Source organism: Polistes dominula, unplaced genomic scaffold (assembly GCF_049000335.1).
Source record: "Polistes dominula isolate Pdom_NZ unplaced genomic scaffold, Pdom_raw_medaka contig_26, whole genome shotgun sequence".
In the NCBI taxonomy this organism is placed as follows: domain Eukaryota; kingdom Metazoa; phylum Arthropoda; class Insecta; order Hymenoptera; family Vespidae; genus Polistes; species Polistes dominula.
Genome location: NW_028300939.1, coordinates 2,880,090 through 2,899,019, shown reverse-complemented (window position 1 = coordinate 2,899,019; position 18,930 = coordinate 2,880,090). Strand labels below are relative to the sequence as shown.

General features: G+C 31.0%; 1 protein-coding gene across 4 annotated transcripts in view; it reads right to left on the bottom strand.

Moving 5' to 3' along the window:
- The window catches only part of alpha-Man-IIb (alpha-Mannosidase class II b), a 217,915-nt gene that overhangs the window by 96,896 nt on the left and 102,089 nt on the right, over nt 1–18,930 (bottom strand). The gene's annotated exons all lie outside the window — the stretch shown is intronic.

Below are 18,930 nucleotides of genomic sequence, written 5' to 3'. Positions count from 1 at the left end.
AACGTTACACAATTTCGAAACGTTCCCCAAATAATGAATTTTTCATATGCTATTTTACAAAGGGATAATTAGAATAAGTAATGAAGTTATAGGCAAAGGGTTTGAAGGGAAATCAAGTTGGGTAAGTCAATACAGTCGGCATCATGCGTTTGAAGAAGACAGATTTCTTTGAGAATGAGTATTATGCTGGGAATAACAGATTATTTGAAATCATTGGTTTGATGCAATGTCAGACATCGCTAAAGGGATTAATTCACACTTGTTTTATTAATATTACAGCATTAGTCGCAATGTTTTGTCAGGTAAATAATATTAATGTAATTAAAGCACATCTATTATTAAATTAATTACAAAAAATTTATATGATTTTAGGTTTATATGCTTTTTACGTCAGAACGAGAAATAAATGTTATTGCTAAATCATTGGAAACTGTCCTTCCCACTTTGTGCTTTGGATCTTGCTATTACAATCTATTATCTAATGAAACCATCGTTTGTGCTTTTTTATTTTAATATACAGTGGATGTAGAAAGAATTAGTACACCAATCAATTTCAAACAAAATGTTATGAAATTGTAGTTAAATAATTAATTTTTTATAAACGATGAATTGATAAATATTATTAATAGGTGTACAAATACTTCCTACACCTATTGTATCTTTTAATGTCATAAATGATTTGTTAAGGTGTGTGTGCACAAGCAATAACAACAGTTTTCTTCCTCCGTGCAAAATTGTTATAGATGAAGAAAATTCACCAACGTATAAAATATGACTGGGATAATGTAGCGGCGAAACAGGAATTAATAATATTGAAAAAATATGGCGCCATAAGCAGATTGTGTACAATAACAATAGCAAGTGAGTGAAATAAAAAAATACATTTTCTCGCAAAGTTGCATACGTGCATTAAATCTTGCTTGTAAATTTTAAATTTTGACATTTATTTTACTTTTTCAGTCAGCTTTTATATATATATTATGTTTTTGATATGTCCCTCTCAATGGCGTATGATACAATTCAATTTTGGAATGATAAATAATACTGAGTTAACGTTACCGATATATTATGAATGGTTTTTTAAAAATCAATTTCTTTATTACTTTGGAAATATAATAATGTGTACATGTATTATTATTATTTGCCTGGTAGGGATTGCGAATTATTCTATGTTGTTTGCAATAATACAGCACGCCTGTGCCTTGTTTGATATCATTGTGTAAGTAATCAGCAACAAAATATGTTGATGTTATTTTACAAAATGTATAACTTATTTTATATATAAAATCTCTTCATTTAATATTATTCATAGTATTTTTAAGTAGATGGAGGATGAAAGAAAGATATCAATCAAAAATATACTATAACTTCAAAATGTTTAACAGTGTTGAAGACAATGAATGGATCATCGGTATTATAAAATTCTACAATAATACAATGGAGTTGGTATTCGATTTAAGTGACTAATTAATTTTGTTTTTAACAATTTTATGTTAAGTAAAAAAACCTTAAGAATTAATCAAACAAATACTTTTCTTGTTTTTCATTCTCCTCAAGTTTTGTCAATTTGATCAAATTGTGTTATGAGACAGTTCTTATTTTCGAAGCTTTTTGCGCGATGATTTTCATTATGGTGGATTATTTTTACGTAAGAGATTACGTTTTCCAAAAATTTGTCATAATTGTACATACATAAATTCACCAGAATGAAAATATCCCAATGGGACTTCGTTTGTAGATATTTCAGATTCTTTCTTCGAATATAAATACAAGCGAGAATTTAATTAGATTTTTTTACATCATTGGATCTTTGTCCGTAATATATGCCTATACATTTATTGGACAGAAATTAATAAATCATCATACGAATGTATTTACAAATGTGTAAGTATTATATACTTCTTATAAATAAATATTATATTAGGTGTACAAATAAGTTTCTGTCGTTTTATATTAAAAATTAGGAATTTATTGGATCAGAATAGTACATTACGTTTATTCGAAGTATTTTCAATCACAAGCAACTACTTTAAAAAAAGTAGAAATGGAGACATTTCTCAAGCAGAATTCTGAAAAACTCTTCATCTTTTGAGATTATCCACGAATCAACCTAATTTATAGTATCTTCATATTATATAAAACTCTGCTTAGACAGACCATGTGTTATCGATCAGAATAAATAAGAGTCAGACAACGCAATGTCTGGTGAATTCAGTGGGTAGGCTAATACTTCCTAATCAGGTGTTTAAATAGTTTTTGACCTAAACCGCAACATGCGGACGAGCATTATCATGGAGGAGAATAATTTTGTCGTGTCTGGAGTAGTAATTAGTGCGTTTTTTCCTTCAGAGCTTGGCTCAATCTCATTAATTGTGTTCGGTAGAGGACTTCAGTAAAGGTTTCGATCGGATTTGACCAATTCGTAATACACGACATTCCTGTTTTCGTACGTTTTTCGGCCCTTCCACTGCAATCTTTGTCTTCTACGCTAAATTCACCGTGTTTAAACTTTTGAAATCACTCATGACAAGTTCTCTCACTTATAGCAGACTTATCATATGCTTCTACAAGCAATCGATGCACCTCAGCTTCAGATTTGTTTCAATTCAAGAAGTAAATTAAAAGTTGTGACAAATGATGCTTATTTGGAACAACATTAGACATTTAAGGAGAAACAAGATGATATGATGCAGATACAAAGTCAATAATACTTCAAGGTAATGTGTTAATGCTGTCTTTTATTGTCAACTAAACTAAACAACTTAACTATTTGTTAAACTAAACCTTGAGTGGTGTGATCTTTTTCAAAAAAGCGGGTACTTATTTGTACACTTAATAAAAAAAAATATTATATAATAAGTATTATTTATTATTAATATTTATAAATGAATATTATATACTTTTTGCAGATGTCAGATACCGTTTTATTCCTTTTCTTTGAGTTCACAAAAAATCTATTTATTCTTGATACTTAATTGCATGAGACCATGTTATCTTTCTCTAAAGGGTGTAATTGTCGTATCTCACAGGTCATTTACCAAGGTACAATATTTTATTCCAATATATTATTTGCAAATTTTCATAAAAGAAAATAAAAAGAAATAACTTAACAAATGATGAACATCCTCTTGTTTTAGATTATGCGATTATCATTTTCATTTACTACGGTATTTTGTAAATTGGAATAATTAGACAGCAGAATAAAGTAATATTAAACTTGTAGAATATATGTAACGTGTTAAAGATTGATATCAAAAACTTAAGAAAAGTAATAGCAGGAAATGAGGAAGTTGTAATACGATAGAAGCCAAAGAATGATCGATGCTTCTCTGCTTGAGTCCTCCCTACTTTTGTTTTCGTACTTTAAGGGACTCATTTATTGGCATAACGCTAAGAAAAGATAAAAGATGGAAAGTGACTAATTAATTGAAACTACTTAAGCGATATAAATACAAAATTATTTAATTTGCTTTGATTTCTCAAAATTAAAAGATAAGATTGTTTATCTGGCGATTTTTAATATTTTTAATGCGAATTTAAAAATATATTATTTAAGGTTATTTCACTTCTCTGATTCTGTTAGTGATACGTTCTGTAAGCAAAATAAACCGTATTTGCTATTATATTTCCTATAAAAATAATATACATTACTGTAGAAATACAGAAAAAGAAAAATATAAAAAAGAATTCAACCCAATGAGAGCCAATCCAGTGATCTATCGATTATAAGTCTATGGTGATACACGTTATACCACAATTGTGGTTAATATTTTCTCAAAAACGACTTTAGCTAGAAAGCTAATGACTATACACTGTATTAACGGTTTGTTACCCTAACAAACTCATAAAAATTTAAAAAGTTTCATAAACTTCAAACATAAACCTCAAAAATACAAGCTCTGGGTTTTGTGTAAAATAATATGAGTCAACGTTTCGTAGTATGCAGTCGAACACAAACACACACCTATACAACGCTTAGTAGACAGTAGTGGTGTATTAGCACAGCACAAAGAGGGGACCGAAAATAGGAAAAAAACAGTATACTATATTCTATCTCATTCTCTCTTAGACAAAATCCTATTGATGTATATATATTTATCCCTTTCTCTCTTCTTACTAACGTAGCCGTTCTTTTCATTTCATCGAGTATGTTTGTTTTGTTTATTGCTACCTGTTAGCTTTTTCGTCGTCAATTGTATTCAAATCACCCCACCATTCTAGAGAAATTGTCACTTCAAAAAATTATTCACTGGTTATAAAAAAATAAGTAATCGAAGAACAGACAAACTAACCTTAAAGTAATACTTTATCTTCAAGTGGTAAAAGTAAACTGAACGAGAATACGATTGTAAAAAAAATGGTACGATCACAACGCGCATGTCATCGTGGTGGGGGAAATGAAAGATTTGAATATGTAAAGGAAGAAGAGGTAGAAAATTACTTTAATAACTGTGAAAAAGAAAACACCTATAAGGTTATATATAATTCATCGAGAAAGGGACAAAGTACGTATCGTTGAACGATACAGTATTTACGTGAAGTGTGTGTAAGTGTAAAATATAATTTTTATCGTAACGTTACACAATTTCGAAACGTTCCCCAAATAATGAATTTTTCATATGCTATTTTACAAAGGGATAATTAGAATAAGTAATGAAGTTATAGGCAAAGGGTTTGAAGGGAAATCAAGTTGGGTAAGTCGATACAGTCGGCATCATGCGTTTGAAGAAGACAGATTTCTTTGAGAATGAGTATTATGCTAGGAATAACAGATTATTTAAAATCATTGGTTTGATGCAATGTCAGACATCGCTGAAGGGATTAATTCACACTTGTTTTATTAATATTACAGCATTAGTCGCAATGTTTTGTCAGGTAAATAATATTAACGTAATTAAAGTACATCTATTATTAAATTAATTACAAAAAATTTATATGATTTTAGGTTTATATGCTTTTTACGTCAGAACGAGAAATAAATGTTATTGCTAAATCATTGGAAACTGTCCTTCCCACTTTGTGCTTTGGATCTTGCTATTACAATCTATTATCTAATGAAACCATCGTTTGTGCTTTTTTATTTTAATATACAGTGGATGGAGAAAGAATTAGTACACCAATCAATTTCAAACAAAATGTTATGAAATTGTAGTTAAATAATTAATTTTTTATAAACGATGAATTGATAAATATTATTAATAGGTGTACAAATACTTTCTACACCTATTGTATCTTTTAATGTCATAAATGATTTGTTAAGGTGTGTCTACACAAACAATAACAACAATTTTCTTCCTCCGTGCAAAATTATTATAGATGAAGAAAATTCACCAACGTATAAAATATGACTGGGATAATGTAGCGACGAAACAGGAATTAAAAATATTGAAAAAATATGGCGCCATAAGCAGATTGTGTACAATAACAATAGCAAGTGAGTGAAATAAAAAAATACATTTTCTCGCAAAGTTGCATACGTGCATTAAATCTTGCTTGTAAATTTTAAATTTTGACATTTATTTTACTTTTTCAGTCAGCTTTTATATATATATTATGTTTTTGATATGTCCCTCTCAATGGCGTATGATACAATTCAATTTTGGAATGATAAATATTACTGAATTAACGTTACCGATATATTACGGATATTTTTTGAAAAATGAATTTCTTTATTACTTTGCAAATATAACAATGTGTACATGTATTATCATTATTTGCCTGGTAGGAGTTGCGAATTATTCTATGTATATTGCAATAATACAGCACGCTTGTGCCTTGTTTGATATCATCGTGTAAGTAATCATCAACAAAATTTGTTTATGTTATTTTACAAAATGTATAACTTTTCTTATATATAAAATCTCTTCATTAAATATTATTCGTATTATTTTTAAGTAGATGGAGGGTGAAAGAAAGGTATCAATCAGGAATGTACTATAATCTGAAAACGTTTAACAGTGTTGAAGAAAAGGAATGGATCATTGGTATAATAAAATTCTACAATAATACAATGAAGTTGGTATTCGATTTAAAAAATTAATTTACTTCGTTTTTAACATTCTTACATTAAGTAAGAAAAACCTTGAAAAATTAATCAAACAAATACTTTTTTTCTTTTTCATTCTCTTCAAGTTTTGTCAATTTGATCAAATTGTGTTATGAGACAGTTCTTATATTCGAAGCTTTTTGCGCGATGATTTTTATTATGGTGGATTATTTCTACGTAAGAAATTACGTTTTTCAAAAATTTTGTCATAACTGTACATACATGAACTCATTTTAATGAAAATATCCCAATGGGACTTCGTTTGTAGATATTTCAGATTCTTTCTTCTAATATAAATACAAGCGAGAATTTAATTAGATTTTTTTACATCATTGGATCTTTGTCCGTTATATATGCTTATGGGTTTATTGGACAAGAATTAATAAATCATCATACGAATCTATTGACAAATGTGTAAGTATTATAGGCTTTTTATAAATAAATATTATATTAGTAGTACAAATAAGTTAGAATTTTGGGCATTTTTGAGAAAAAAATGGTATGATGCTGGTACGAGGTCAATAATACTTCAAGCCAATATTGTTTCTATACTTTATGAAGTCTTTTATTTGGCAATTTTAAGCTAAACCTTGAGTACAACCTTTTTTTTTTAAACGGCTGATACTTATTTGTACACCTAATAAATAAATATTCTATTGGGATCTCTAGCACTTGAATACGCTATCTGGTGGCTAAATTTATAATTAGTATAATGTGCCGAATTGCTAACAGCTGATTTTAACTACACGATATTTGTTTGGTCCTCAATTCCTCAATTAAGAGTCCTCTGGCAATTTTGTATATGTTCTCGCACTCCTCACGTATAGCAATCACAACCTTAAAGGTTGTGGGGCTGAATAGGCTTACGTTCACAATCAGAAAGATTGGGATGTTCCCTTTATTGTTCCTTGTGAATCCTTAAGTCCTTTGTTCAATATGACTTCAATATTATTTGGATGTTGAAGGTGTATCGTCGTAGTCGTCCGGTGGTGGAATAGAAAAATAATCCGGGAGCTAGGAACGTTTTCAAAAGAGAATTGTGGGTAGGTTTAACAACCGAATAAACACTTAGCAAATTAATTTTACGTTTCTGTATACTTAAATAACATAATATGAAAATTAAATGCGCATACCAAGATACTTTTAATTTTTTATTAAAAAAGAAAAAACAATTGCATACGGCAGATCTTTAGCAATAAGAAAAGTGCATTACAATAAAAAATTTATGTTTGATAAATCTATCTAATGTCAATAGAGAGAAAATTAGGCTTCTCAAAATTCTTTTAAAATCTAGGATTATTACCTGTACAGGTAGGATGTGCACTAGTAAACGCAAGAGCTACCGTCAGCCAAGTAGTGCAGGTTCTAATCGAAAAATCAAGAAGAACGACATATCAAAAAATCAGCTTACCCACAATTATTGTTTTCCCGACGTTTCTAGCTCCTGGATTAAAAATGGTCCTTTGAACTGGCCCAGCAGGGCGCATATAGTGGGGATGCGAGAGGTGGGGATGCGAGAGGTGATGGTAGCTATAGTAGCGCTTCGATAGTCGCTGGTAGGTGTTCGATACTCGTAACGAGTATCGATCTATAATCTTAATCGAAAGAATCGGACGCGCGCGATTTGCATACAGCTAGTTACCGTACGATCATTTCGGATGGTACAATATTTATGTAGAAATATTTATATTTTTAATTTTATAACTTACTTATTTATTATTGAATGTAGAATTGAAAATAACTAGTATCATATTAAACTAAAAAGTTGTTGCAAAGAATTTGCTTTTTTTGCTATGGAGTTCCCAGCAAGAAAATATAAAAGTAAAGTGTATTGCTGTGTCTTTGGTTGTACAAGGAAATCTTGTCGTGATGAAAAAATTAGGTTTTTTCAATTACCACCTAGTAAAAAAACAATTTGTTTATCGAATAAACAAATTTGGTGATAAAGAAATAATTGATAGACATATAGCTTTGGTACGAGCGCTCAAAATTGTAAAAAGTATAATTACCAGTATGAGAATCTGTTCACTCTATTTTATTAATGATGATGTTTTACCTTTACGTGAGTATTTTAAACAATTATTTTTTCTGGTTATTATAAATTGTTAAATCAATAAATTTACTCATGCTTATATTGTTTTTGTGTATTGTTATAGCTATTGATTCAAGTCAAATTTATTTAAAAAAAAAAAAAAACAAGTATTCCTAGTCAAAATCTTCCTTTAGGATCATCCAAAGAATATGCTTGTCTTGTAGATCAAATAGATTCTCGAGAAGAAAGAATACGTAGAAGAAGATCAATTGAATTAGTGACAATTAATGATATTGCAATAATGCAACAACATGTTTACAAATACCACTTAAACCAGTTTTGCATGAAATACTCATTCTAATTATTCGACCCTTTTTTAATGTTTCACCAGTTACTTCATGTGGATTATCTTTAATATGTGAAGTTTGTAAACAAAAAATTAAAATACTTATAATATTACAATCACGACTTGGTACTTGTCCGCACTTAATCACATGTCCAGCATTTAATACACTTTCATTATCGATAACATTTTTATTGCTTGCTTTTGTGCAAGCAAACTTACAAATTTCTTACAATGTAAGTTTCATTTTATTTAATTTAATTAAAAAAATTATAATAATATTATTGATAATATAAAAAATAAATAAATAAAATATAAATAATAATGTTATACACGTTGTGCTTTATTTTGGTTATATAAGTAATGCACAGACCCATTTAGTCTCTAGTTCATATTTTTGCCGCTAGGGTAAGCCACGCCTCTACCAGAGATCCCAATACTAATTATTATTTACTATTAATATTTATAAATAAATATTGTTAATTTTTTTTTAGATGTCAGGTACCGTTTTATTCCTTGTCTTTGAGTTCACAAAAAATCTATTTATTCTTGATACTTAATTGCATGAGACCATGTTATCTTTCTCTAAAGGGTGTAATTGTCGTATCTCACAGGTCATTTACCAAGGTACAATATTTTATTCCAATATATTATTTGCAAATTTTCATAAAAGAAAATAAAAAGAAATAACTTAACAAATGATGAACATCCTCTTGTTTTAGATTATGCGATTATCATTTTCATTTACTACGGTATTTTGTAAATTGGAATAATTAGACAGCAGAATAAAGTAATATTAAACTTGTAAAATATATGTAACGTGTTAAAGATTGATATCCAAAACTTAAGAAAGGTGATAGCAGGAAATGAGGAAGTTGTAATACGATAGAAGCCAAATAATGATCGATACTTCTCTGCTTGAATCCTCCCTACTTTTGTTTTCGTACTTTAAGGGACTCATTTTTGGCATAACGCTAAAAAAGATAAAAGATGGAAAGTGACTAATTAATTGAAATTACTTAAGCGATATAAATAAAAAATTATTTAATTTGCTTTGATTTCTCAAAATTAAAAGATAAGATTGTTTATCTGGCGATTTTTAATATTTTTAATGCGAATTTAAAAATATATTATTTAAGGTTATTTCACTCCTCTGATTCTGTTAGTGACACGTTCTGTAAGCAAAATAAACCGTATTTGCTATTATATTTCCTATAAAAATAATATACATTACTGTAGAAATACAGAAAAAGAAAAATATAAAAAAGAATTCAACCCAATGAGAGCCAATCCAGTGATCTATCGATTATAAGTCTATGGTGATACACGTTATACCACAATTGTGGTTAATATTTTCTCAAAAACGACTTTACCTAGAAAGCTAATGACTATACACTGTATGAACGGTTTGTTACCCTAACAAACTCATAAAAATTTAAAAAGTTTCATAAACTTCAAACATAAACCTCAAAAATACAAGCTCTGGGTTTTGTGTGAAATAATATGAGTCAACGTTTCGTAGTATGTTGTCGAACACAAACACACACATATACAACGCTTAGTAGACAGTAGTGGTGTATTAGCACAGCACAAAGAGGGGACCGAAAATAGGAAAAAAACAGTATACTATATTCTATCTCATTCTCTCTTAGACAAAATCCTATTGATGTATATATATTTATCCCTTTCTCTCTTCTTACTAACGTAGCCGTTCTTTTCGTTTCATCGAGTATGTTTGTTTTGTTTATTGCTACCTGTTAGCTTTTTCGTCGTCAATTGTATTCAAATCACCCCACAATTCTAGAGAAATTGTCACTTCAAAAAATTATTCACTGGTTATAAAAAAATAAGTAATCGAAGAACAGACAAACTAACTTTAAAGTAATACTTTATCTTCAAGTGATAAAAGTAAACTGAACGAGAATACGATTGTAAAAAAAATGGTACGATCACAACGCGCATGTCATCGTGGTGGGGGAAATGAAAGATTTGAATATGTAAAGGAAGAAGAGGTAGAAAATTACTTTAATAACTGTGAAAAAGAAAACACCTATAAGGTTATATATAATTCATCGAGAAAGGGACAAAGTACGTATCGTTGAACGATACAGTATTTACGTGAAGTGTGTGTAAGTGTAAAATATAATTTTTATCGTAACGTTACACAATTTCGAAACGTTCCCCAAATAATGAATTTTTCATATGCTATTTTACAAAGGGATAATTAGAATAAGTAATGAAGTTATAGGCAAAGGGTTTGAACGGAAATCAAGTTGGGTAAGTCAATACAGTCGGCATCATGCGTTTGAAGAAGACAGATTTCTTTGAGAATGAATATTATGCTGGGAATAACAGATTATTTGAAATCATTGGTTTGATGCAATGTCAGACATCGCTAAAGGGATTAATTCACACTTGTTTTATTAATATTACAGCATTAGTCGCAATGTTTTGTCAGGTAAATAATATTAACGTAATTAAAGTACATCTATTATTAAATTAATTACAAAAAATTTATATGATTTTAGGTTTATATGCTTTTTACGTCAGAACGAGAAATAAATGTTATTGCTAAATCATTGGAAACTGTCCTTCCCACTTTGTGCTTTGGATCTTGCTATTACAATTTATTATCTAATGAAACCATCGTTTGTGCTTTTTTATTTTAATATACAGTGGATGTAGAAAGAATTAGTACACCAATCAATTTCAAACAAAATGTTATGAAATTGTAGTTAAATAATTAATTTTTTATAAACGATAAATTGATAAATATTATTAATAGGTGTACAAATACTTCCTACACCTATTGTATCTTTTAATGTCATAAATGATTTGTTAAGGTGTGTGTACACAAACAATAACAACAGTTTTCTTCCTCCGTGCAAAATTATTATAGATGAAGAAAATTCACCAACGTATAAAATATGACTGGGATAATGTAGCGGCGAAACAGGAATTAATAATATTGAAAAAATATGGCGCCATAAGCAGATTGTGTACAATAACAATAGCAAGTGAGTGAAATAAAAAAATACATTTTCTCGCAAAGTTGCATACGTGCATTAAATCTTGTTTGTAAATTTTAAAGTTTGACATTTATTTTACTTTTTTAGTCAGCTTTTATATATATATTATGTTTTTGATATGTCCCTCTCAATGGCGTATGATACAATTCAATTTTGGAATGATAAATATTACTGAATTAACGTTACCGATATATTACGGATATTTTTTGAAAAATGAATTTCTTTATTACTTTGCAAATATAACAATGTGTACATGTATTATCATTATTTGCCTGGTAGGGATTGCGAATTATTCTATGTATATTTCAATAATACAGCACGCTTGTGCCTTGTTTGATATCATCGTGTAAGTAATCATCAACAAAATTTGTTTATGTTATTTTACAAAATGTATAATTTTTTTATATATAAAATCTCTTCATTTAATATTATTCGTATTATTTTTAAGTAGATGGAGGATGAACGAAAGGTATAAATCAGGAATGTTCTATAATTTGAAAACGTTTAACAGTGTTGAAGAAAATGAATGGATCATCGGAATAATAAAATTCTACAATAATACAATGGAGTTGGTATTCGATTTATAAAATTAATTTATTTTGTTTTTAATATTCTTACATTAAGTAAGAAAAACCTTGAAAAATTAATCAAACAAATACTTTTTTTCTTTTTCATTCTCCTCAAGTTTTGTCAACTTAATCAAATTGTGTTATGAGACAGTTTTTATATTCGAAGCATTTTACGCGATGATTTTCATTATGGTGGATTATTTCTACGTAAGAAATTACATTTTTCAAAAATTTTGTCATAACTGTACGTACATAAACTCACCAGAATGAAAATATCCCAATGGGAATTTGATTGTAGATATTTCAGATGATTTCTTCTGATGTTAGTACAAGCGAGGATTTAATTAGATTTTTTTACATCATTGGATCTTTGTCCGTAATATTTGTTTACATATCTATTGGACAAGAATTAATAAATCATCATACGAATCTGTTGACAAATGTGTAAGTATTATATACTTTTTATAAATAAATATTATATTAGGTGTACAAATAAGCTTCTGTCACTTAAAGCAGCCTTATCATATGCTTCTACAAGCAATCAATGCACCTTAGCTTTAGATTTTTTTCAATTGAAGAAGTAAATTAAAAGTTGTCGTAAATGATGCTTATTTGGAACAAATTTGTACATTTTCGGAGAAAAAAATGTTATGATGCTGATTCGAAGTTAAAAATACTTTAAGCTAATGTGTTAATGCTGTCTCTCATTTGTCAATTTTAACCTAAGACTTGAGAGTAGTGTCATCTTTTTTAAAACGGCGAGTACCTATTCGTACACCTAATAAATAAATATTATATACTAATTATTATAAAATTAATTACATTTATAAATAAATATTATATACTTTTTTCAGATGTCAGATGCCATATTATTCCTTGTCCTTGAGTGCACAAAAAATCTATCTATTCTTGATACTTAATTGCATGAGACCATGTTATCTTTCTCTAAAGGGAGTACTTATCGTATCTCACAGTTTTTTTACCAAGGTACAATATTTTATTCCAATATATTACTTGAAAATTTTCAAACAAAAGTTATTCAAAAATACCAACAAACAAATTATGAACATCTTCTTCATTTAGATTATGCGATTATCATTTTCATTTACTACGGTATTTTATAATTTGGAATAATTGTACGGCGAAATAAAGTAGTACAATACTTTCAAAAATATATGTGACGTGTTAAAGAATGATATTCGAAACTTAAGAAAGGTGATCACCGGAAATGAGGAAGTCGTAAAACGATAGAAGCCAAAGAATGATCGATACTTTTCTACTTTAACCCTCTCTCCCTACTTTTGTTTTCGTACTTTAAGGGACTCATTTTTGGCATAACGCAATAAAAAATAAAAAATGGAAAGTGACTAATAAGGAAACCTTACACTAAAGCACCAACGGATTAATTGAGCTTTGATATTTCAGTAGTTTACTTTTAAGTTATTATTGTTCCCGTAAAGAATTGAACTGGGTACGAGAAACGCGAATGCCACTACTTACGTTAGTACGTCAATTGATTAATGTATACATTTAAATAAAAAAATATAACACATACGGATATTAAAAAAAGACAAAAATATAAATACTTTTCTCTCAAAATTAGCTGACCAATAGATAAAAGTATTTAACCATGATAATATCTTAAAGGTATACTACAGCGTAAAGCCTCCAGACAGACAAAGAGAACGAGAAAGAGAGAGAGAGAAAGAGAGAGAGAGAGAGAAAGGTAAAATGAAAAGTTAAGAAACAAAAGGAACTATAAAAATCAAAAGAAAGATGTTCTATCTCTCTCACTCTCTCATTTTATTCTTCGTTGAATGTCGAGGACCACCAGCTGCGATCGTGGTAAGAACAAAAAGAAAAAACGTCTGCTGGGAAGTGGTCCTCGACGAATCAAAGAGCTTGCGTGGCACAACCCTCATCCAAGCATCATCCCTTTCGCACGTATATTTATTGGCTAGTCATACGTACACACGCGTCTCAATGTACAAAAACGTAGAGAAACGTAGTACGTGTGACCACTCTTTTTTTTCTCTCCTACGTGACCGTGCCAAAACGTTTTGTTCTGTCATTTTTTTCTTTCTTTTTTCATCTTCTTTCTTTCTTTCTTTCTTTCTTTCTTTCTTTTTCTGTACTTGGCTAAAGCACTTCTATGAGAAACCACTCTTTTTCTTTTTCTTTTTTTCTCTTCCTGCTATCTAAACTTCAAACTTTTCAAGAGGTTTGAAACTAACCATAAGAGTTGTGCTGTTTAATAACCAATAAAAGTGTTGCTTTACAATACCAGTAACTATAGTATAATAAATTATTTTTAATTGTCAGACTTAAAGATAATTATTTTTCTAAAATTAATACTTAAGTCTTTAATTATTAAGTCGAGTCTTAAGTAACTTCCGATACGGCTATGTTCCATGTTGCTGGCAAGCTTCTCTAAAATTACTATGGTTCCTTTAGGTTAGTTCAACATGAACATGAACATGAAACTGCAGTATGTTATCGTTTTCCTAATGTTGAATTAATACACCCCTATATACAATCTTCTCCAATTTCTTACCTCCTCTTCCATTAATTATCATGATGATCTTTTGTTAACGATTATTGTCAATTATCAAAAACATTTTCTTCAACGAATATATTAGGTTCAGTCATAAATAACTTTTCGTCAGTCAGACAAAGTAAGAATCTGAGTCAGAGTCATTCAGTCAGAGTAAAAGTCAGTCAGTCAGAATTAGAGTTAGTTAGTTAGAATCAGAGTAAGTATTAGTCAGTTAGTCAGAATCAGAGTAAGTATTAGTCAGTCAGTACCAAGTCAATCAGTTCGCAAGAGTCAGCATCAGTTGTAAGACTAAGAGTCAGTCAGTCAAAGTAAGAGTCAGTCAGTCAGTCAGAATCAGAGTTAGTTAGTCAGAATCAGAGTAAGTATTAGTCAGTTAGTCAGAATCAGAGTAAGTATTAGTCAGTCAGTACCAAGTCAATCAGTTAGTAAGAGTCAGCATCAGTTGTAAGACTATGAGCGAGTCAGTCAGAGTAAGAGTCAGAATCAGTTGTAAGACTAAGAGTCAGTCAGTCAGAGTAAGAGTCAGAATCAGTAAGAGTCAGATCCAGAGTCAGTCAGTCCGAGTCAGAGTCAGAGTAATTCAGTCAGTCAGAATCAGAGTTAGTTAGTCAGAATTAGAGTAAGTATTAGTCAGTTAGTCAGAATCAGAGTAAGTATTAGTCAGTCAGTACCAAGTCAATCAGTTCGTAAGAGTCAGCATCAGTTGTAAGACTATGAGCGAGTCAGTCAGTGTAAGAGTCAGCATCAGTTGTAAGACTAAAAGTAAGTCAATCAGAGTAAGAGTCAGTGTAGATCAGTAAGAGTAAGAGTCAGAATCAGTAAGAGTCAGATCCAGAGTCAGTCAGTCCGAGTCAGAGCAAAAGTCAGAGCAAGAGTCAGTCAGTCAGAGTCACAGTCAGAATAAGTCAATCAGAATAAAAGTCAGAGTCAGAGTTAATCATAGTAATCCATAAGTAACTTCCGATGCAGCTATGTAGAATCTATTTTTCGTATTTACCTACTATAAGTCACCGAAACAAACGGATTTTTGATATCACTATACAGATGAGGATTCAGTTAGTCTTCTGTCAACTTTTTGATGTAATCAATGTTACATTTAACCGTTTTTCTTAACCTCTCAAATGGATAGTAAAAAGTGCATATTCGACATGCAATGCTTTAGGAATTGAAACAAGGCAATGGCACTAAGGTGGCAGCTGAAAAAATATGCAGCGAATACGGTGCAGGACTGATGACTGATAGGGCAGTCAGAAATTGGTTTGTAAAATTCCGTTGTGGAGATACGAGCTTAAAAGACGAACCGAGTGCAAGGACGTCTTTCCGTCTTCGACCGAACCTTTTAAAGGTAATATTTGAGTAAAATCCAATGGATACATCCAACTGATGCAAAGATTCCAAAAAAAAAAACTCCATGAAAAGTGTCCTGCACTTATCAGTCGCAGAAACGCCATTCCTTGTCTCATAAAAAAAACGGAAGTTATTTATGACTCGATCTAATATTTCAAATGTTTCGCAGTGTTTTTGATTGGAAAAGTGAAAGTAAGATTAATAATTAATAATAATAATCATATATAAAATAACTGATATTTAATTCAATGAGGTTATTTGTAGACCTGTAAGTTAATAGAGACAGAAAGTGGTAGTGGTACGACAGTGAGCCTGCTTTGTTAAACAGAGAGACACGCGGATGAACGCAAAGGGACAGAAATTCTAGTTACGTAACTACCTACGAACGGATACACTTGGGGGATGTTTGCGGATGAGAGGTAAGATGACGTCACTAGATATATCCCTTTGAGCCCAAGAATGCGAGTGGCACTAGGGAGAAACGGTGGAGTGCAAAAGGGGAGACACCCATCCCCTTCCACTGTTCTAAATCGATTTCAGTACCGAACATTCAAACGAAACAAGACGGATCTAACGTGAAATTGAATAATGGGTAAGTTACATGTAACTTTAAATGTGAGATTTATATTTTATTAAACCTTTAGGTCCTACCGTTGACAATAATCCTATAAGTTTCTTTCTATAAACTTATTTTGCTCTGCTTTTGCAAATATGCAGACTTATCTATCAGGTCTTCATATTCTCGGTTTCAGTCATCCTACAGCTTTTTTACAGTAGCTTACTTTGGGCCCTAGTCTTTTTTAAAATTGTTATTCACAGTTTAAAAGAAATCAGCGTAAAAAAGAACGCACCTAGAGGATTATTTCTCATCTAAAATACAACAATTTCGGAAAAAAAGACATAAAAAGGCTTCCTGAGAGATGAAAGAAGCTAAAAGAACAAAACATAATAAATAATATCCTAAATAGAAAATATTGTGTATTCATTTGAAGTTAAAAAAAAGCAAAGTTACTTATGGGACAATCTAATATAATGTTATTGCGTGAAATGATCGTTTGTGTGTGAAGCTATAACTTCAACCGATATTGCAGTAGGAGAATGAGATCAGCCGCGATAGTCGATGAGATTTCTCATTAGCGAGGCTAATTGATATTTGCCGGGGTGCTCGGTCAGTGGCATGCGGCTTCTGCTTGCGTTTGCCTGTCGCCACGTTGCTTGTCCACGGTTAGCCGCGTATTGTAATCCCCCTCTGATGTACGGGCTTCTACGAAGCATTCCTGCGGAGGTCAATTAGAGGGGTTCGGCTCGTTACACGCGGCCGGAGGCGAAAACCAAAAGCCAAGGTGCATCCATTTCGGGACCGCGTGAATTAGTGCACCGGTCTAATTAGACGAGTGCAATGATTCTTCCCTACTCCACCTACATACATTGTTTCTCTCTCAACGTAACGAAACTTTACAGACAAACAAAAGATGCAAGAACGGATGAATTATACTGTTCTGCTCAATTAAAAATAAAGAAATTCATTACAACGATACAACGATGATTAAAGTTTGAATAATGGGGTAAGTTTTTAAATAAATTAATGATACCTGTGTTTTATAAATACATGTATTGGGTTGGCAAATAAATCATTGCGGATTTTGTCGACAGATGGAGTTTACACTTTCTTTTGTTTCGTTAACTTGTTCACAGTACCTAACCTATATTTTTTTATCCCAATCTAAAAATGGAAGAACAAGACATGTACTTCAGACATATTTTGTTGTATTATTTCCGAAAAGACAAGAATGCAACGCAAGCACACAAAAAGTTATGTGCAGTATATGGCAATGAAATCTTGAAGGAAAGGCAGTGTCAGAATTGGTTTGCCAGTTTTCGTTCTGGTAATTTCTCATTGAAAAACACTCAACGATCTGGCCGTCCAGTTGAAGTCGATGAGACCCATATCAAGGCCATTATCGATTTAGATCGTCATAGCATAAGACGTGATATTGCAGAGAAGCTTAATGTATCGCATACATGCATTGACAAAAGTTTAAAAAAGCTTGGTTATGTCAAGAAACTCGATCTATGGATCCCTCACCAGCTGAAGGAAATTCATTTGGCGTCTGCGATTCGCTTCTGAAACGCAACAAAATTGATCCTTTTTTGAAAAGACTAATTACTGGCGACGAAAAGTGGATAGTTTATAACAACGTCAATCGGATGAGATCGTGGGTGATGCAAGATGAACCAGCCCAGATGACATCAAAAGCAGAGATTCACCAAAAAAAGATTATGCTGTCAGTCTGGTGGGATTATAAAGGAATTCTGCACTTTGAAGTTTTACCAAAAAACCAGACGATCAATTCGAGCCTGTACGTTGAACAACTCGCCAAACTGAGCGATGCAATTCAAGCAAAGCGACCAGAATTGGCAAATCGTAAGGGTGTTGTGTTCCACCATGATAATGCAAAGTCCCACACATCTTTGGTCACTCGTCAAAAATTATTGGATATGGGTTGGGATGTGTTGTCACATCCACCATATAACCCTAACCTTGCGCCTTCAGACTACCATTTATTTCGTTCCATGCAGCACTCCTTAAATGGTCAAATTTTGAATAACGCTAACGATGTCAAATTACACCTAATTCAGTTTTTTGATAGCAAAGATAAGAATTTTGATGAACGTGGCATTATGACACTGCCTGACCGATGGCAAGAGGTCATCAACAAATATGAACAGTACCTAATTGAATAAACTTATATTTTGAATTCTAATTCTTATTGAAAATCTGCAATCACTTAGTTGCCAACCCAATAGTACACATAAGAGAGTGCACAAATATATGGGGGACACAAAATTATATTTTGTTTCGAAAGGATGAAATAAAATATTGAACTTATTTCATATTTTCCTGACGTCTATGTATCCAACGAAAGAGGCGCGAAAGCGACAATCGAGAAAGTTTCAAGCTGAGCCACGGCCAGAGTCAAATATTGGACTTTCCCTCAGCGTACGT